The sequence below is a fragment of the Amblyomma mixtum genome, chromosome 8, assembly GCF_055824585.1.
Source record: "Amblyomma mixtum isolate Tamu chromosome 8, ASM5582458v1, whole genome shotgun sequence".
NCBI classification, from domain to species: Eukaryota; Metazoa; Arthropoda; class Arachnida; order Ixodida; family Ixodidae; genus Amblyomma; species Amblyomma mixtum.
In genome coordinates this window covers 34,425,635-34,446,985 of record NC_143019.1, presented here as the reverse complement: position 1 = coordinate 34,446,985, position 21,351 = coordinate 34,425,635, and the positions used below count along the sequence as shown (strand labels likewise).

General features: G+C 48.4%; 1 pseudogene; it reads left to right on the top strand.

Moving 5' to 3' along the window:
- Positions 1 to 4,713: 4,713 nt before the first annotated feature.
- Positions 4,714 to 16,850, top strand: LOC149332010 (uncharacterized; annotated as a pseudogene).
- The last annotated feature ends 4,501 nt before the right edge of the window (positions 16,851 to 21,351 follow it).

Sequence of the window (21,351 nt, the reverse complement as noted above, 5' to 3'; positions counted from 1 at the left end):
ACTGCTTCATAGCGCTTCTACCTGAGGAGACCCCGCATTGACTATAGCGTTATGTTATCGGGGCGAGGCTGTAGGAAGAATGGTACGCTTGCATAGAACTTGGCCCTCTTTGGCCCTTCGCAAGTTTTTAGGTGGCAGCTTTTACCGCGGCATTAAGGTTTTTCACTTGACTGCAAGGAAACCGCGTGTCGGAATACTTTTAGGGTTGCCAAGAGTCCGTCCAGATTTCAGCTACACTCAGCTTTACTACAGCTTTTTTTATATATTTTAAACCCCACGAGTCGCTCTATCACGGAAGATAAATGCTATCAAAAAATGAAAGTGCAGCTCGGAAAAGTTCCGAGAACAATGTAAACGCCCAATGGAGGCATTAAAGATTGTCCTTGCTGCATACTCTTACCGTATTCAAAACAACCCCGTTTACCAAGAATTAGGCCGTCTTTTAGGTGCGAGGCCTTAAAGAAAAGGAAACTTAAAGAAAAAGGAAGACGCAGTAACAAATGTACACGAAGATAAAACAGTGGCCAGGAAAGCTGTACTCCAAGTGCGCCTAAGATTTACAGTTGGGACAGTTGCAGTCGGTGAGCCGTGTTAACAAACGATTACTGTTTTATGCCTGGTAACGTAGAGGGGATTCCACCGGCTGCAGAATGTTCAAATAAGTGCTCATCGCACTCCCCTGCTACAGCTCAGGAAAAGAAGAGAGGAGATCCTCTATTCACACGAGCACCTCAGATCACCTACGAGCCGCCAGGAGCCGCTTTTGTGAATATCCAAAGTACTTACGGCTCACTGGCTACGTGAGCGATAACCATACCTGTGTACTCTCTTTCTATAGTATTTCGTCGTCCGAGGTGTTTGCCGCCAAGAAACACCCGCCACCTGGTGAGAAAAGCCACACCTACCGCATTCTGCCCCGGAATGCCGCCGCGGTACGATTTCTCTACGACCCTCACGCAGGGAAACACATTTTCAATATGCGACAGTTCATGAACCTCCACGTCAGCTGTGAATCGGGGTCATAGCTCCGGTAGAACAAGGATAGAGTAAACGAAAAACCGCATCACGTACTGAAGAAATAAAAACTTAATGCCGACGTCAGGGAACTCATTCTCACTGCAATGCGAGGATCTGCTTGCCTGAAACGGTCCTTACGAGCAGTGTAATCGTTAAAAAGAGCTAATAAAACCAGCGTACAGCGCGACTAATCAATTTCAAACTACGTCTCACCACAAAAGTTCGTTTCGGTGATCTCCAAGTCAAGGCCCCTTCGTGACGTCACTGTCAGTCTTCTGCAGCATCGGTGGTCACGTACACCCGGGAATCAATAACGCAAGAAGATCTGCGTGAGCCTCCAGCATGCACCGGAAAGGAGTCTCCCAGGAGTGTTGTGCAGGAAGGCCCGAGCTCTGCGCTCGCCCGTGTTCTACCTGAGTTTTTGCGAGAGGACAGTCAGTGAACGAAGATAGCGTGGAACATGAGTATAGGCCGCAAAAAATAAAAGGTCGAGGTGTAGCTACGTAAGCCAACACCAGCCCACCCTGTCCGCGCCGCTTCAAACAGAGAAGATTGTGCAGGGCGGGCCCCAGCGACACTGTAAGTTATCAATGCAATATCAGCTATTTCAACATCGTCACTTCTCCGATATCTATTTGCACCACCACCGGACAGGCATTTTCGGGCGCGTGAAGGGCGCGTATCCTCTTTGTGGCTTTATCTGATAATCCATTGTCGAAGGCGAACAGTGCACGCTGGATGCATCCTTCTATCAACTCTTTCTCTTCTTTCGAATACGTTAAACGATAACATGGAGTATCATAAACCTTTTATGTATTTAAACAGTGTTTCAAGGTTTGAGAGCAATAAAGCTTTGAAGAAGAGCGCAGTTCGAGGAAATTTTAAAAAATGGAAACTTTGTGTAGTGAGTGGCGATAGTGAGGCCACAGCTTGCAGGATGACTAGCAGACGAACTAGAGTGCCGGACGAAAGCGACGCCATTAAAACGCGCGCCGAGCAGGTCTTCTTTTTGTTTGTTTTGGTTCAACCCATCCCATTCTTCCCTAGCTCTGACTCCGCCTCCACCGTCCTTAGAAATCGTTCTCCCTAGACAAATTTGTTTGCGTTCTTTGCATAAGTCCGATTGCACAAGATGAGATTGCAAAACAATGGTTCTAAATTTTATATAATTGTTTTTGCATGGTTTTGATTTTAAGCAAATTGAATTTGGCTTTTTATTCGCGCACGATGACTAACAATGTTGTGTAAGATTTCTTGATTTGCTTCCTGCTCTATCGGGAGAGCGCTGTCACTGTTCTCTAGGGCTGCATTCTTTCTGTGGCACGAATGGCTGTGCATTATAGTATTTGAACGCTGGTCCGGATCATGAGATGGAAATAACTATAAGAATAAGAATGGGGTGGAGCGCATATGACAGGTTATCTCAGATCATCAATACCCTCCAGAGAAAAGTATACAACAGGTGTATCTTACCGGTACTCACCTATGGGGCAGAAACGTGGAGGCTAACAAAGATGGTTCAGCTTAAGTTAAGGACAACGCAGCAAGCTATGAAAAGAAAAATTATAGGTGTAGCGTTAAGAGATTGGAAGTGGGCGGAATGGGTGAGAGAACAAACGCGGCTTAATGACATCCTAATGACAACTGGTTAATGACAACTAGCTAAGGACAGGGTTAATTGAAGAGACATGGGAGAGGCCTTTGCCCGGCAGTGGGTGTAGTCAGGCTGACGGCGATGATGATGATAGTTGTAGAGGGCTAGCATGCGCCATGTGAGTTTATTCCCCCCTTCCCCCCTCCTTTCTTCGCGGCTAAGGAAGGGGGGCTTCGTCGTTGAGCGGGCCCCAGGGAGATATGGGGATGCGCGCGGTCTCATTAGGAGCGCCCATCTTTCTGTCGCCTTTGGTGTCGCCGCTGCAGAACCCGGAGAGCCCCCGGCGGCGGGGCTGCGAGGAGAGCAGCAAAGCGGGCTCACCCAAGCCTCCCATTGTCCCCTTTTGGGGAAGGACGCGTGTTCCTCGCCTTTGTGCCAGTGCACAAAGAACCAAGAGCTTAAAAAGGTCAAGCCGCCGTTTCATCTTACGCCGACAGCTCACCGCGGCTCCACAAATACCACTTGCGGCCCAATTAAGTTTCGGACGCTTCGTTCGGAGGTTCGACCGCTTTTCTTTTGAGAAGAGAACACTGCCGAACGAAGCGGGGTCCGGTGCGTCCGGATGAATGGGAGCTGTGGGCGGCGGTGCAGCTGGCTGGCGTCCGGGATAGCCCCGAGGCTCGACGACAACGCGGACTCAAGAAACGGGCCGCGCGCAGAAGACGCCGCCGCACAAAACGAGCACTGCCACCTGCTTAATTGGGGACAGTGGCGGCCGCTTGACTGATGTCGCCGCCCCGACCCCGGAGGACAACTGGCGGCTTCGGCAGTCCATTGTGATCCGACTCTTATCGGAAAGTGGATCTGCGCTCCCTGGCGATGTTTGCGATAGTCGCAGCTGGGTTGGGGCCGACAATTGCCCTAGTGCTGGGAAGCGTCAAGGTCACGGGTACTGGGGAGACAGACGTGGGAGTGTCTTGCTATGTTGTTTTGTGTGTTTTGCTTCTTCCTCTTTAGGGGAGAGAGTTGGTCTGATATAGTGGGAGTGTTTTGCTATGTGGTTTGTAAGTATTTTGCTGTTCTTTCCATAGGGGAGAGAGTTTGTTTAATACGGTGGAAGTGTGGGGCGGGGCGCGTAACCCAGGCAGCCAATCCGTATGTGTGTGAATTCTCGGAATGTACTATGTTTTAAGTGAAAAAGATGCCCTTTTTACAATATGTACATTTGGGAGAGAGTTATGTGCCTTAAGGAAGTTGGAGGGCGGGCCACACGGCTAATAACCAATCGTGTTAAGAGTTTGACACGATTGGATGCTGATGAATGTGGGTCGAGCCCATGTGGCTTTAAAACTGGGTCCCGGAGCCCGGAAAAGAGGTTCTGGGCTACGGAGACAGATGTAACGCATCTTCGGCTATGCCGAGTAGGGGCCTCCCCTAAATGTTAGCCAGTTCCATGTTGTTGTTGTGCTCACTGCTCAACTTGTATATATATGTAAACTATTGTATATAAAGCTTCAATTTATATCCCCTGCAAGTTCTCTGTTGTTTGCAAGTATCATCTCCTATAGACCTTCAGCCTTCAAGTAATAACGAGCCGTCTCCGACGGGGCACCCCTGGTGCAGAAGAAAGAAGAGAAAAAGAACCTATTCGCTTTTGTTTGGTGGACAAGCGAAACTTTACTGGCGCAGTCGACAGGATCCTGTTGCTATCAGAAGGAAGCACAGGAAAAAGGGAAGGCAAAGAAGGGGAGACGTCCAGGCATCAACAAGTCGAACATCGGCGGTTCGAGAGGACAAGGTGCAGGCGGAGAGAAGCGGCAGCCGTCGAGGAAGCCAGGCCTGGTCATCGGAAGTCAACTGACGTCGGCACCAGTGGAGCGGCGACAGTCGAGACCACCGGGCAGCAAGGGACAGCTGATCGCAGGCGGCCGACTTCAGGAGGGACAGCGACGAGCTACGAGGGACAGCAGTGCTCCGCTTCAAAGGGGTGAGTCCTCTTCGTTCTTCGCATTGGTGCGAACGCCGCTGTCCGAATAAGGCTTCCAGCGTGCATGGAAGCACGCTTCGGTCACTTAAACCCCGACAGACAAAAACTCCAGGAAATGAGTGACGAGGAGTACGGTGAGGGGGCCGGGACGAGTGATGTTCCGGTGGAGCCGGTTGCGTCGAGGGACCAGATGTTAGATAAACAGATACTGCTCGTAGAGCGACAAATTGAGCTTGCAAAACTGCAGTCTATGCAGCGGAGAGGCGGAGGAGAGAGCTCGGGCTCGCCAGAGGCATGGGACACGCACGGGGAGTTGAGGCGCTTCTCGAAGCTACTCGCAGGAGCCCTCCCAAAATTTCCGGCGGACGCCGAGGTTCCGGTGTGGTCACCTTCCAAGCGAACTGCCCCCGGTGGCACACGAATGCTGTAAGGGGTTGAGCGGAGGGGGCCATCGGCACCTGCCAGTACCCCCTTCGGAGGTCTAGGAGTGTGATAAATCTCGCCCTACCTACTCTCATTATTAGTTCTCCCGGTGGTTTCATAGGATAGGCGTCTGCGACCGTTCCCGCATTCAGCGTGCGGAAGTCTACGCATAACCTTATGCTGCCATCCCGTTTTGATACGCAGACGACGGGATGGGCGTGCGGGCTCTCGCAGGGGACAATTAAGCCGAGATTCAGCAGCTCATCTACCTGCTTGCTCACCTCCCCTCTCAAGCTGGTTGGCACCCGGTATGCATGCGACGCTCTAGGCGCAAAACCTTCTGCCAGGATTATGTCGTGCTCTTTTACTTTAGCCACCCCGGGTTTCTCGTCGAACAGGTCTCGGTACCTCTTAAATATGTCCCGAATCGCAGTTCGGTCCCTCTCCTGCATGTGGGCGGTCATTTCCGCGGAGAGTATCTCTGTTCCTGGCTGGGAGCTCTTTGGGCTTGGTGCACATTCAACTTCCCCGAACGCGTCGTCCTCCTCGAACATGACGCTGAGCGCCATTACCGTACTCTGATATGCGCGGAGTTTCCCGGCAGGAACGAGCCTTTTACCCCCTTCAGGCATCTCTACAAAGTAGGAATGGTCACGGTACTTGCCGGTGACCGTACCTGGCCCCTTCCACCTTGGGAGCATTTTCCCTCCGCGCTGATCGTCAAACACGAGCACCGCTTCCCCCACCTCGAAGCTTTTGATGGAAGCACGCTGATTATATTGGCGGGCATACACGTTCTGCTGCCTTTCACTGATCAGCTCCGCCGCTTCCGCCGCTTGCTGTAAGTGCGCTTGCAGCTGCCTCAAGTACTCTGTGGGGGACGTAGCTGATGTTGGTGGCAAGTTCGTTTCGCCTGTCCAAGAGCGCTTCAAAATAGATAACGGGCCCGTCGGTTGCCGCCCGTAGAGCAACTGGAAAGGGGCCACCCCGGTCGTGTCATTGGGCACCTCTCTGTAGGCCCACAGAAGGAAAGGAACGTACCTGTCCCAATTTCTGCCCTCCTTCTGTATAACATGATACAGCATGTTCTTAAAAGTCCTGTTGAAGCGCTCCACTGCCCCGTTACTTTCCGGATGGCCCGGGGTTGAGAATCTCGGCGAACAGCCCAATTTTGCCAGAAACTCTTTAGTGAGTTCCGCGGTGAAATTCGTGCCGCAGTCCGACGCGACTACTTCCGGCGCCCCGGTCCTGCTGAACACCGTCAGGAGGGCGTCGCAGGCTGCCCTGGCACTGAGGGAGCGTAGACAAACCACCTCAGGCCAGCGAGTGCACAGATCGATGACGCACAGCGCGTACCTGTGACCTCTCCCTGACGGAGGCTCCAGCGGCCCGATTACATCAATATTCACCTGCTCGAAGGGATAGCGGGGCCTTACTAACGGTTGAATGGGCACGTTGTCCGCCCTGCGTAGGTCTGATCGCGTCTGACAGCTGTGACAGCTATCGCAGTGTAGTCTCACGTCTTCCCGCAGCCCCGGCCAGAAAAAGGTATACTTAATTCTAGCCATTGTTTTCCGAAACCCCAAGTGGCCTCCCCAGCTCGACTCGTGCGCAGTCTGAAGGACCTCTGCACGCCGGGACTTGGGCAGTAACAGCTGCATTACCGGCTGCCCCACTATCCTATCCGTGTGGTAGAGAAGCCCATCGACTACCGTCATACCTCCCTTGCCTGTCTGCGCATCTCTCCATGCCTTCTGTAGAGTCTCATCTTGCCTTTGCTCATCCCTGAACACCTCCGCCATGCTTTTCGCATTCCCTGGCGTTACTGTGGGCTCAGCAATTCCACTCTCCGCAGAGCCTACTCCTTCATCGTGTAGGGAAGTCTGGGCGACTAGCGTACCACTTGTCTCTCCCGCGGCTTGCTCAGTATCACCTGACTGTATGAAGTCCGCGGTTCCCCTTTCAACTGACGCTATAATCCCTTGGGATTTTCCTTCCACCTCGAGGGACTCCCATGCCTCCTGCGACAGAAGGCAATCGGTTTGCGTGACCAACTTTTCAGTGAGGGCGCATAGCACCGGTACGGCTTCCATTACGTCAGCGAAGACTCCTGTGTCCTTGTGCATAGTCATTGGCAATACCGCCAGCTTGGCTTCCACCTTTTCACCGAATGCGGATATTAAATTTATTTTCCCGTGAGGCTTCGTCAGCCCAGGTGGTACGACACTCTCCCTCACAACCGTAATTTCCGCGCCTGTGTCAAGGATAGCGTTTATTTCCTTACCCTTGCAACGGAGTGCCACGGCCGTCAGCTCACTACGCCCGCTTCCTACACACCCCATAGCTACCCGAGCGGACAGGCTATTTGCGTTCTCACTGCGTGCCTTCGGGATGGTCTGGCTTGAGCTATGCGGACAGTTCGATCTCAAATGTCCTGTTGAGCCGCACCTGAAGCAGCTGATGGAGCGCGCCTTAGCACTCGGCAACTGAGAATTTAGCGTCAACGGTCTACCCCTTTCCTTGACTGGCGCGATACCTCGTGCGCTGGGACCCTCGAAATTCTTCTACTCGGACTTTTTGCCGGCGCTATTCTTACCCTCCGCCTCCTCAAACGTTTGAAGGAGCGCGGCCATCTCGGGCGCCTTCACCCACTCCTTCCCTTCTTGAAGGATAATGTACTTTAGAGCTTCCTCCGACAGGTGGCTCTTTACCTGATCCGCCACCAGTAACGCGGTTAGTCCCTCTAGGGTTTTGACTCCTCTAGACTCAAGATACAAGTGGAGGTAACTCTGGATGCGCGTTACAAACGTCCGCCACCCTTCGTTCGCTCTCTTGTGCGAGCCTCGGAAGCGGCTGAGGTATTCTCCAGCGGCAAGCCTCAGCTCTTCCAGCACCGCCCTTTTGAGCGCGTCATAATCTCTATGCTGAGATGGCGTCAGCCTAGTTGAGAGAAACTGCACCTTTTCCGCTATTAGCGGGAAGATGATCTGCCCCCATCGGTCTCTTGGGACGTCGTACGCCTGGAGCGTGTTCTCCGCGGACTCGAACCACACCGGAACCTCAGCGTCCGCCGGAAATTTTGGGAGGGCTCCTGCGAGTACATGCGGAGTACGCGTGTGCGTATCTGGACGATATTTCGGTGTTCAGTGAGACCCTGGAGGAACACCTGCAGCACCTACACAGGGTTTTCGAGACTCTGAGGCGCGTGAACCTGAAGGTAAAGGTAGAAAAGTGTCAGATAGCGCGAGAGTCGATAAGATACCTGGGACACATCGTCGGTTCGGGGAGGCACGCGCCCGACCCAGAGAAGTTAGCCGCAATCCAGGGGCTGAAAGCGCCGACGTCAAAGAAAGAGCTCCGCAGCGTCCTGGGTTTGTGCGGCTACTATCGAGAGTATGTGCGCAACTACGCTGAGGTGGCGAGGCCGTTGACAGAACTGACAGGAAAAAGGGTCGCGAACAAAATTCCGTGGTCTAGCGAGGCCGACAGCGCGTTCCAACGCCTCAAGGCTGCGCTTTGTGAGGCCACTGCTCTTGGGACGCCGGACCCGGACAAGCCATTTTGGCTTTACACAGACGCCTCCGCGTTCGCCGCCGGGGTCTGCCTTTCTCAGCGGGATGAGGACGGTGCGGAGGTCCCGATCGCCTTCGCGAGCCACAAGTTCTCTCCGACGCAAACCCGATGGTCCACTATTGAGAGGGAGGCCTTTGCAGTAATCTGGGGCCTAAATAAGTTCGACATCTGGCTTTTCGGCGCACCGGTCACAGTCGTATCGGATCACAACCCCCTTGCATTTCTAACGCTCAGCACTCCACACGGGGCTAAGCTAACACGTTGGGCGCTAGCGCTGCAAAGGTACAATGTAGTGGTGCAGCACCGCAAAGGGAGCTCGCACAGCAATGCTGACGCATTATCTCGGCTACATAACTGTTGCTGGCATTCGGACGGCGGCGTACGTGTCGTGGCGGAGGACGGGGAGGAACCCCTGGTGTCATCCGCAGCAGTGATGTGAACGTGTGGTGAAAAGTGCGAACTCTGCCAGCGGCACAGTTCAGACATGAGAACACTGTGCCGCGGGCTGCGAAGGACACTGCATGCAGTCCGTGAAGCCGTAGCTTTCATTGTTTGTACGCGCGTTGGTAAGCACGGCTTGAACGGCAATTCCTCGCTGGCATGGACAGCAAGTGCAGAGTGCCGTCTCTATTTGTCACGCGCCATGTGTGTACGCGGCGTCGTTTGTTGGCCACGCGGGAGGGAAACGACCGACCGCAGCCGCAGGGGTAGCGCGTAACGCGGAAGCTGTAACCGAGTTGCGGGACTGCTGGCGTTGTAGTTAAGCCACTAGCCCTTTTGTTTGTGTGTTTTATTCATCTAAGCGTGCTGCAACCCTTAGATGAATTTTGAGGGGGGCGTGTAGAGGGCTAGCATGCGCCATGTGAGTTTATTCCCCGCTTCCCCCCTCCTTTCTTCGCGGCTAAGGAAGGGGGGCTTCGTCGTTGAGCGGGCCCCAGGGAGATATGGGGATGCGCGCGGTCTCATTAGGAGCGCCCATCTTTCTGTCGCCTTTGGTGTCGCCGCTGCAGAACCCGGAGAGCCCCCGGCGGCGGGGCTGCGAGGAGAGCAGCAAAGCGGGCTCACCCAAGCCTCCCATTGTCCCCTTTTGGGGAAGGACGCGTGTTCCTCGCCTTTGTGCCAGTGCACAAAGAACCAAGAGCTTAAAAAGGCCAAGCCGCCGTTTCATCTTACGCCGACAGCTCACCGCGGCTCCACAAATACCACTTGCGGCCCAATTAAGTTTCGGACGCTTCGTTCGGAGGTTCGACCGCTTTTCTTTTGAGAAGAGAACACTGCCGAACGAAGCGGGGTCCGGTGCGTCCGGATGAATGGGAGCTGTGGGCGGCGGTGCAGCTGGCTGGCGTCCGGGATAGCCCCGAGGCTCGACGACAACGCGGACTCAAGAAACGGGCCGCGCGCAGAAGACGCCGCCGCACAAAACGAGCACTGCCACCTGCTTAATTGGGGACAGTGGCGGCCGCTTGACTGATGTCGCCGCCCCGACCCCGGAGGACAACTGGCGGCTTCGGCAGTCCATTGTGATCCGACTCTTATCGGAAAGTGGATCTGCGCTCCCTGGCGATGTTTGCGACAGTCGCAGCTGGGTTGGGGCCGACAATTGCCCTAGTGCCGGGAAGCGTCAAGGTCACGGGTACTGGGGAGACAGACGTGGGAGTGTCTTGCTATGTTGTTTTGTGTGTTTTGCTTCTTCCTCTTTAGGGGAGAGAGTTGGTCTGATATAGTGGGAGTGTTTTGCTATGTGGTTTGTAAGTATTTTGCTGTTCTTTCCATAGGGGAGAGAGTTTGTTTAATACGGTGGAAGTGTGGGGTGGGGCGCGTAACCCAGGCAGCCAATCCGTATGTGTGTGAATTCTCGGAATGTACTATGTTTTAAGTGAAAAAGATGCCCTTTTTACAATATGTACATTTGGGAGAGAGTTATGTGCCTTAAGGAAGTTGGAGGGCGGGCCACACGGCTAATAACCAATCGTGTTAAGAGTTTGACACGATTGGATGCTGATGAATGTGGGTCGAGCCCATGTGGCTTTAAAACTGGGTCCCGGAGCCCGGAAAAGAGGTTCTGGGCTACGGAGACAGATGTAACGCATCTTCGGCTATGCCGAGTAGGGGCCTCCCCTAAATGTTAGCCAGTTCCATGTTGTTGTTGTGCTCACTGCTCAACTTGTATATATATGTAAACTATTGTATATAAAGCTTCAATTTATATCCCCTGCAGGTTCTCTGTTGTTTGCAAGTATCATCTCCTATAGACCTTCAGCCTTCAAGTAATAACGAGCCGTCTCCGACGGGGCACCCCTGGTGCAGAAGAAAGAAGAGAAAAAGAACCTATTCGCTTTTTGGTAGAAGAAAGAAGAGGCGAAACTTTACTATAGTATTTGTTTAATTTAATTATCGCATTGTTTAGTCTGAGTTCCGTTGAGCTGTCTTTTTGGACGTTGCCGTCATGTGCGTTGTGCTGAGTGTGCACTGTTCTTCTACTCTTAGTTTCTGAGTTTCTTCAAATTTACGCCGCCTCACGTTATTTGCTTTACGCGACAGCGTATACAGCTCGTTCGGTCGAAAAGCCGTTACCGTAACCTAGCATTGACAGGAAGGCCTCGAAAACTTAGCGAAAATATTCCCTGAAGTTTCAAAAGAAAAAAGAAATTCGTCGGCATTGGCGTTCGAATCCAGGCTAACTCTTTGCGTGACAGGCGGGAATACAACACATATGCACCAAATAGTTATTATTTTTTTTTACAAAATATATGCCACAAAAGCTATTTAGTTCAAGTGTGTCGGAGGGGCACCAAGGGAACGCGTTGTGCTGTCTATGACAGTAGAGTGTGCTGGGGATGTGTACTGACATTATAGCAATCACGAAACATAAAACCAAATATAAACATGCGAAAAAAAACGTCAGAAAAGGAAGAAAAAGCTCTATCGCCTCTACTCTTAAGGCGTAGCTTAATCGTCCTTCTAATTTCAGTTAGTCAATGCGAACTCTATACGTAATAATCATGTCCATCACCGAGGTGCCCTCGTAAAAATGGAAGCACAAGGTTCACCACCAGCGGAGTGATCTACTCGAGATAAATACCTGTGCCCGGCATGTGTGCCAAGATGAATTTGATTTTTTAAATACCCTAAAGAAATTACACCCCCTCGCCCCCAATATTTTGTCCGCCGCCTATCACGCTGCATGTCATACTAGTCCCGTAATCCTAAAGAGGGCAAATCAAATTGGCCGGTAGCGGCAGGCTCAGGATTCCACTATCGAGTATCTGCAATTTGGGATTCGAAAATGCTTGAGTCAGCGTAGAAACTGATCAAAGCTGGTCTGGTTCACAAAAATATGGATGCGATTGAGCCGTGTGCAAGAAAACGTGACTGAACTGGCTGACCTGAGTGAAAAATCGGAATTGTTTTAATGTGGAGACGTTTTAATAAATAAAGTGGTTTAAGCTTTGTAAATTAAACCGAAGAGTCACACACCAACACATTAGAGCTGGTGTTTTGGCGAGTACAGTTAAAACGCGATCCAACGTAACTCAATTTTGCCATTTTCCCGATGTAATGAACAAATTTTGATTCCCCGGCAAGTCCCCCTACGGTGTTATATTCTCAATAATCTGAAATAACGTGACAAACGACCACTAAATTCGATTTAACGAATTTTTTTCCGGAATATATGAGTAAAGAAAGGCATTTCTCACTTATTTTGGCCACGATGTCTTGCAACTTGTTGGCAGTGTGCTAGCGATAGCATCTAAGCGCTCAAGCCATGGCCCTGGTATTGTTTTAATGGGGATGCAAGCTGCGCGGAACAAGGACTCGGCAGTCGGCGGCGCTTTCTGCTTTGGCTTCGAATGTTTTACCAGATGTCTTTTTCATGGCCGAGAGATTTGGGCTCGTTTCGCAGACTTTTGTTGCGAGCAGGCACAGGTTGACGGCAAATACGATGCCGCGGTAGCTTGTGAGTGCCGCTAAGTAAAGATTTTTATTTCGAAGTGCGGAAAAATGCCTTCTTCGATTTTACGAGTTTGCCGATTAGAAGAAATAATTCGTGGCTCCTCATGACTTTTTACGTCGCTTTTTAGCTGTGCGCAAGTAAGGTCTGGGTGACATGAGTATTTTGCACTGGTGTATCCCTTCTCGGTTTAAATCATAAAACTTTGAATCGACGATTTGTCAGGTCCATGTGCAAGTAATGACTTAATGACGCAACACATTTTCACATCATGCTCAAACGTTTCCAGCGTTGTTAGATTTGGAAACTTAATGCTACAGATATATACATTACATGATTCAATGGTTTTAAATAGACGTTTTTTTTCTCCAAAATGCCTCAGACAGCAAATTGTAATGTTTCACGCTGCTCCTAAGTTAACGGTCGTCGACTTCAAAGTGCTCCAACTTCGCAATTTTGAATCCTTCCAAAATTGCTCCAAACCACATTTTATTAGTAGAATTATTATATAATTTTCAACGCGATGTGAACTGACTGACAGTTGAATGGACAAAAAATGTGCGGACAAAGACAGGTGAAAATGCAGAGGTAAATGCATCAGTCATCCCCAGTTCTCCGTATGATCATCAGTCATTTGTGTTAGCAGTCATTCTTGTGTAAGACGCTCGATTGATGACTGAACCGACGTACACTGGTACAGAACTTCCATTATCAAACAGACACTATAACGAATACTGGCCAAGTGCCTTCTCTACACTTTCTCCCTGTCTGTGTTAAGAGAACAACCGAAGAGCTCAGCGAAGTCGATCGCGGTTTCATGAAGGTCAGGTCCGCGTCGAACAGAGCAGCCGCGTTTTCCTGGGTCCGGAAACAGAGCTACAACAACAGCCGGTGAGCAAACAGCCGCACCGGATGTGTACGAGAATACCTGAACTTCGCGAATTGCTCTCTCGGCACCACCAGAGCCGCTTGCAAAAAGAGTTCAGATACAGAGAATACGGAAACACGTTTGCAGACAGATCCTCTGATAACTGCTGCCCTCAGTGCGGACGATGTCAGCTAACCCCCTGGTGAGCATTTTCGGCTACAGAATAGCACATAAAGACGAGTTGCAGCGGAGTTTTTTTTTTGTTTTTTAACGTACACAGTATAAGGAACACGCCCAGGTAAATTGAAAATTTGCGTGTTTGCTGCGGCTTGGGCTAGACGCATGACACCAATATTGCGCCTTCACTCCTGATGAGCAGCAATGTGTGCAATGAATATTTACTATTCATAAATCTCTTGAGAGTCAAATCTGCTTGATGTTTGTCGCATTGCCCTTTCACTATAGGCTCGTAGCTTGCAAATGTAACAAGTCCACCGCAAAAAGTATTTCATCAGCAGACAAACAAGTACATAAAAAAATTATAACAAGACTTACGAAAACTAAATGTCCGGAAAAAGAAAAACTGGGACGCGGAAGATGCATTTCAAAAGTACAGAGATTGTGAGCTTGCGCTGTTGAAATGTGCAGAGCAGCCCATTGGAAGTTCCGAGGCACAATTTATTCGAACGTACCCAAATATTTTGGACAAAAGCATTTTTTAGCGGTAAACCCTTGATGAACGCGATTTTTTCATATAATAGAAGATTTCACAATAACAATCAGTGTATCCGCAGATCACCCGATGGCAATCTTGAATTTTTTTTATTAACGTTGTTTCTATAATCAAAAGCGTTCCCTATTGGTTTTTTATGGGAGCCTTAACTTTTCGATGCGATCGATGGAAACACTTTAAAAGAAAGATTTTACTATATATAAAAAGAACAGACGATTACCTTCAATATTTTCGGAAAAGTATCTCGCAATTTTGAAATTTGCAAAATTTTTATCATGAATTTTTGGGCATGGATGACTAGTGCTTTGATAAGCAATCGCCAACGCGATTACCGGCGTTCTCTTTTATCATTCTCTTTTATCATCTCTTGGTTTCAAGCAAAGACGTGGTATGGCCTTCTAAGGTTAAGTTAGTTAGTTGGAAGTAAATATGAGAGGGCTTTGAACTACCGCGGACGTGGTTTAAATGATGATGTTAATGACAAGTATTTGCAGGACGCCAGGAGAGAAAAAGCGAAGGAGCATGAAACGGAGGTTTATCACGAAATAGACGGCTATTTCCTATGCACCGGCTTCGCGGATGATTGCATCCGTGAGGCCCTGCGGTACAAGCCTCGCTCGGACGACCTGTTCATTGTGAGCTACCAGAAATGTGGTACGACGTGGATGCAGCACATCGTGTACAACATCCTCAATGGCCGACCGCCACCGAGGGACCTGATGAAACAGAGTGTTGACATGCCTTTCCTGGAACTACAGGGCACTGAGTGTGCTGATGCTATGCCGAGACCAGGATCCATTAAAACGCACATGCCGTTTCATCTGCACCCATTCTCAACAGAAGCAAAATGAGCGCTGCGTTCGCTACTTCCTGACATCTTCACTCTTATATTGTCTCATAAGCCTAGCTTTTTCCTAGACTTCTGTTGTGCCTGCAGTCCGGCAGAGTTAAAGTGCCTTTGTTTTATTTTTGGTATAAGACTGAAACAGTTGCACGGACACTTTGAAATCATTGTTCTGCAAGAATGTGATAAACTTAGCAGGCTTCAAAATGTTAACAAAGAAAGAAAATTTATAGTGCCACCGCATAAATATGCGGCATCCCGATGTGACGCCTGACCGGCAACGGGTGTAATAATAGCGATAGACTGATAGTCAGCTGAATGGGAAAAAAATGAGGAGCGGAAAAAGAAAGGTCATTAGCCGGAATTAGAAGTAAAAAAAAAATTTCTGCTTATACCACAATCACTTAGTCGAGTCGTCGTGACGCGCCCCTCATAAAAACATAAAAGCCTCTAATACTTGGCGGAAGCTTCCGTATGTGATGGAAGAGTTTTTCACATTTTATCTTTGAGTGACCAGAAGCCGTATTCTATAAGATGTCCACTTTCCGTTGCCCATTTAACGTCCATTCAGTCCTCTGTCTGTGGTCACTCATATACCCCCGGCTTTCAAGCGTCTGGGGAAGGCAAACCGGCCATGACGTGGTGGGCAGCCAATCCATACCATTGGCTTAAATTGGATTCAATGTGCAGCCAATGATGAGGTGCATGGCAGTCCTCTGCCAATAGCAGGAGACCGGGCTTGAACAAAGGCTGTCATTGGCTGCGATATGCAGCCACCGGTGAGGTCCGGTCGCCAACTACCCAAGTGACCGGGTCGCTTGCGCCGGATGCGTGAAAACAACGTACATATAGGAGTGACCACTGACAGAGGACTGAATCTACGTGAAATGGACAATGGAAAATGGGCAGCTTCTAGAATACGGCCCCGGTGCTGCCGACACAGTATACAAGAGTGCACGCGGGAGTTCATGTTTACAAGACCCAATCAAATCCGGCGTTTTCACCACTTGTACTCAGTATTTGTTCTCGTTTAGTTATAAAATTAGAAGAGGTGCAAAAGTTTTTATATATTGCGACAACGTAATTTTCTATACTCCACTGTAAAACTCTCGCTTCACTGCGATAATTCATATGCGCAGAATTTTGGCGGTAGCGCAGGACTGTGTCAAAGTTTGAGACACGAATGTCAGGAAATCCGGGAGATTTGACTTCGTCATCTGATCTTGTTTTCCAGGTGTATCTATATCACCAGGAATCCGTACGACTGCTGCGTTTCATTTTACTATCACACCAAGAGCGTTCCGGAGTATCACTTCGAAGACGGCACTTTCGACCAGTTTTTTTTAATGTTCCTGGAAGGTCGTGTAGATTTTGGGGACTATTCCCAACATGTCTTGTCCTGGTATGGACGCAGATCCGACGAAAATGTATTATTTCTGACATACGAAGATTTGAAGCAAAATATGGCTTTCAGGATCCTGAAGGTTGCCTGCGGACTTTCTGGGTCAAAAATATGTGGCCAAACTCAGACTTAACGATGATTTGCTTGAAGGTTTGATGCATAACACATGCCTAGAATATATGAAGGAAACGGTCAATGAGGAGAACCGGAAGATGAACGAAAGCATGAATTCCATTCCAGACGGAAAGAAACCTCGCTAGATAAAGTTGATCAAATAAACTGTGGACGGCGACACAATGGAAAAGCCTATCGAAGGTGACTTCGTTCGTAAGGGATGGTAGGTGACTGGAAGAATCATTTTACGCCTCCGCAAGTGGCTCGCATGAAACAAACGATCGCTCTCAAAACAGCCGGAAGTGTCGTTATGAGTCTGTGGAAAAGCGCGGACCTGCCCTAGCTGCTGTAAACAACACCGCTGTATTGCTAGCGAATGAAAATTACTTGTGTAATCTTATGAAGGTAATTATATAGCCAAAATTAAAAGAGTATAAAATGACATAGATTACCTAAGAAAAATGTTAACCTTCGCGTAATGTTAATGCTGGTGTGGATGCCGTTTAGACGATAAACGTGCACGCGTCTGATAATTCAATTTCCACCTCTGACTCTATTACGGGACAGTGATCCTCATACGATACGCGCTGGTGACGTGACACGCGGCATATAGTGCATTCACAGTGCTCAAGAAAGTACACATCTTTCTAGTGCTTAATTACTTGTACAATGACGATAACGCTTGAAGCGAGAGTGTTCTGTAATGTGGCGTGAACGATGTTGTATGATAAATTTTATACAAAGGAGCACCTTGGAGCGAATCAAGGATAGAACAAGGGAGAGCTACGAAAAGCTTTTGCGCACTGAGAAAGACAGGCTAAAGATTCAAGAAAAGGAACCGTCAGTTATGTTCCCTATGTAAACACAGTTAATTGGGGTGATGGTTGCCAGCTCTTTCATTAATCACGTAGAAGAATGGTAATCTGTTCGCGTTGGCAATCGTTGATTGTGGTGAATGCAGCGCGAGTAGAAAAGCAAGAGAATGCCACTCAAACATGTACAGCTTTTGCCAAAAAAGTTCGGAACACGTGGTTTTCTTTTGGACATTCTCCTTGCAATTTGCAGCACGGTAGAAGTTTCAAAAATTGTCAACAAGAAGCAAGACAAGACTCACGTTCTCCTTCTTCCCTGCTCTTCGTGCTTTCAGACCTGTGAGTGTTTATCTACTTCAAAAACAAGGTCCTGGATAGATGAACCAAAGGGAGATTGACTCTGCCTGACAAGGACCATGTACGCAATAGATTGCTCTAGGGTGCAACAAGGAAAATGAAGCATCATGCACAATATTAACATTAGCATACACAATGGTCGAATGTTTAGGGGAATCCCCCAAGGTGGAGTAGATTCGAGTAGATTCGTTGGTACATTCGACCAACGCTGTTCCCACTTCGAGTTATTGATCAGTTCGCTCTCGCCCTACCATAAGCTTGCCGTCCCGGTGAGCTCAGTTGGTAGAGCGACTGCTCCGGTGAAGCGGTGGTCCCGGGTTCGAACCCCGGACCAGGACGAATTTTTCTTTAACTACGAAGTTTCTGAGAAAGCTGTATAGCTTTCCTTTGTAGCCGTATGGCTCCGCTCGGGTGGATGCCAATGAGTAACTACTCCCTTATAACATACAGAATGGTTTAACACGGAGAAAAAAGAAGAATGAACAGGCATACTTGGGGAACGACAAAGTACAAGGGAAATATTACAGGACAACAAAAAAGAAGAATCAGACACAATCTTTACATGATGAATATACTAACGTAAGCATTGACAACAAAGGGGTAACAAATATACATGTGCAATGACCAAATACAACAGCCAAATTACAATGCAAAATTCTCGAGGAGTAAGGAAGGCAAATTCGCATCGATACATAACATCAGCGATATGATACATATGTACGGATCCTGGGTGACGTAGTCGCCGAATACACGGCTGATACGTAAACCCCGTGACCTAAACTATTTTTGAACAATCGTGTACAATAATGTAATGATCAACTGCCGATCGGAGAACAGAATCAATAAATATCTCTCTGGATGATGATTTCTTGCTTTCGAATAAACGCGATGACCAAAGACGACAAAATAAACCACGGCATTAAACATATATTTTTAAACTACGTTAGGGTTCTAATTGGAGTAGACTGATCCAAACCAGCGCTTTTTATTCGATTATCACCCACCCGACATGGCCTGATGCTAGCTATCAACAAACCGGACTTTATTCGAAACAGCATATTCATACAACAAACAGAAAGTGACTTTAGTGTCCCCCGGTTAAACCGAAACCTTGAAAATTGTTTCTGCTAAACGGACCATAACCGAAATGTCACTTCGTGACTTGTGACAGGTTGTAGGATGGAGAAAAGCAGCCACATCTGGTAGAGCAGAACGAAGAAAAAAAGAGTTGGAATGAAACTGCCACTCATATAGACAGTTATGTGCCCTCTCTGTGGGAGATAGCGAAGGGTGGTTCACGAATTTGGAACCACGTTCTGAAACTCGGTATGCATCCCCAGTCTGTCGGATTGTCTGGCCTGTCGTCCGGCAGATAAATGTTTCTCAGCTTTCTTACGCATTTTGTTTGCTTTTTGCTTACTCATAAAGAATTTAGACTATTCTCTCGCTGTTCTGCGCAGCATCTGTTTTGTTAACACTGGACGCCCATGTGCCACAATGGTCTGTACAGTGAGCAGCCCCCCCCCCCCCCCCCCCTCACCTTAAAATGTCATACACTGCAGATCAAAGCAAAATGATAGACAACTTACATTCCTTTTCCTCGCAAGGCAAGTTTTCTAGTTATTTTGCTTGCCGCCGCTTAATTCTGCGAGCACAACACGAGCGCTCGAAACTTTCACAATATACACGTAAGCGAAACCCAATAATAATATTCTTCCGATGCTACCCGTTTCCTGTGCACGAGCGCACGCATAAATGAACAAGCGCCTCTCCATAACTGGTTTTGTCGGGCTGCATTTGTGCTGTCAGCAACAGTGCAACAGAATACTCGTCAGGTACAATGCAATGGTTTCCCAACCTGAGGTTGCAGCACGGAAGTGATAGTGCTTTCGCAGGCAGGCGAAGAATATGAAGCACTTTTCAACAGAAATGACGCTTTACCTGGAAATGCTCGCAGATCTCCACTCATGTCAATAGAGCTCTGCTTGAGTCATTGAGACGGCATAGCAGGTTGTAAGAATCAGACAAGTTGCACCATTTTTCGACTAACGTGTTTGTTTATGTATCAATCTATACCATCGTCTTCCTACTACTCAATACCATCGTGTCACACTTCACTTTGGATCTACGGCGGAGATACGACCACATCGATCTTTAATTAACGACAACTTATCATTGCACGTCGTCTGTCTCCTCGGCGACAAGACCAGACGCTAACATTGCAGTTTCTGAGAGCCAAAGCGCCCCTAAGAGACTTGTAAGAGCCGCGCTATCTTTACTGCTTCTACACTCTGTACACTTTTCTGCGGAACTCCACGAACACAGTTATGCCACTCCAGTTGCTCGGCCGCATTCTGCACTTTCTGCTCCCAGATAAGAATCATCACATCCCAACCACCTTGTATTTTTTCAGGCTTAGTTGATCATCTCCAGGATCGAAATCAGTGATTGCTAACGCCAAAGACTTCTATTGATACCATTTTCTTGTTGTATTCATTTGCCTCTTTATCACTGGTACGCCTGGCTGTGACTTAACGGCTAATAGCTGGAAAGAATTTTGGTTCACCTGCTCCATTGCCTACTTTCAGCAATAGGAAAGACGCAAAAGGAAGAAAGGGAAAGAGCTCCAAAAATATGGCACCTTAGGCTTTTCACAATGGAGCGTATACCGCGCCCAATGTGCAGGTTTCTTTTCCAGACTAGTGTGCATGCCAGCCTTGTTATTAAAGTCAAGGGCTTTTTTTTGGTGAGCATTGAATCAATACCCCATTTTTCCAGGGAAGCTTTGTGCAAAAATTTAACTTACTTATGCTTGGTTGCCGGAAGAAGAAAAAATAGTAGAATCTAGTTTTTAACGAAGTAATGAAGAGCATATCATTCATGTAGATATTGTGTACTTACATCACGGTACGATTTCTTTTGCTGCAATCGCAAGTTTCACGATAATGAACTTCGGCAATGTGGAAAGACCAACAGACGCGTGATCGTACCAGTTACGTTATGTGAAAGGGAGCATAAATTGTCGTGCAAATTCTAGAAGAAAATGCACATGCGTACATTGGATTGCATTGAATAGGTGACCAGTGGTAAAAATAAGCAGCGAGCCCTCAGTTTTTATTCGCCATTATTTCGCTTGCTTGCGACGTTAAAGGCTATACTTGATTATTTCGTTCTTTTGGCGGAGAAAATGATGCCTTTTTAATTTTAATACAAGAATGCATATACGTGACAATGCTCTACACACATTCGTTGTTGATTAAAAGCTCCACCTTGTATAAAAAGCTTCCTATTGACCACACATGAAAGCTCTATCATTTTCGAGCATTTACACAATTGAGGAAGAATACCTCTCCGTACGGGGCAGTAGACCACGATGACAACCAAAACGAAGACAGAGAGCTCTGTATGAACAAAAACAAATTTCAAAATGAATTTTTTAGCGAGTTCATTAAGATTTTAGTGCGTTTTTTTGTCTTCAGTTCAGTCTAGAAGAGAAAAAAAATTGGCTGTGGCTTAGCTTGGTTGAAGCCTGGTAATTGCGAAGCAATACGTGGTTCTGATGCACCTTGAGCTCGTCGCTTGGAAAGCCGTTCTTCTCGTTCTTCTTCCGTCTCCGTAGCTCGCTGATGCTTTCTCTTTGCAACCTGCCGAAGCGTATAGGCTGGAGGCGGCATC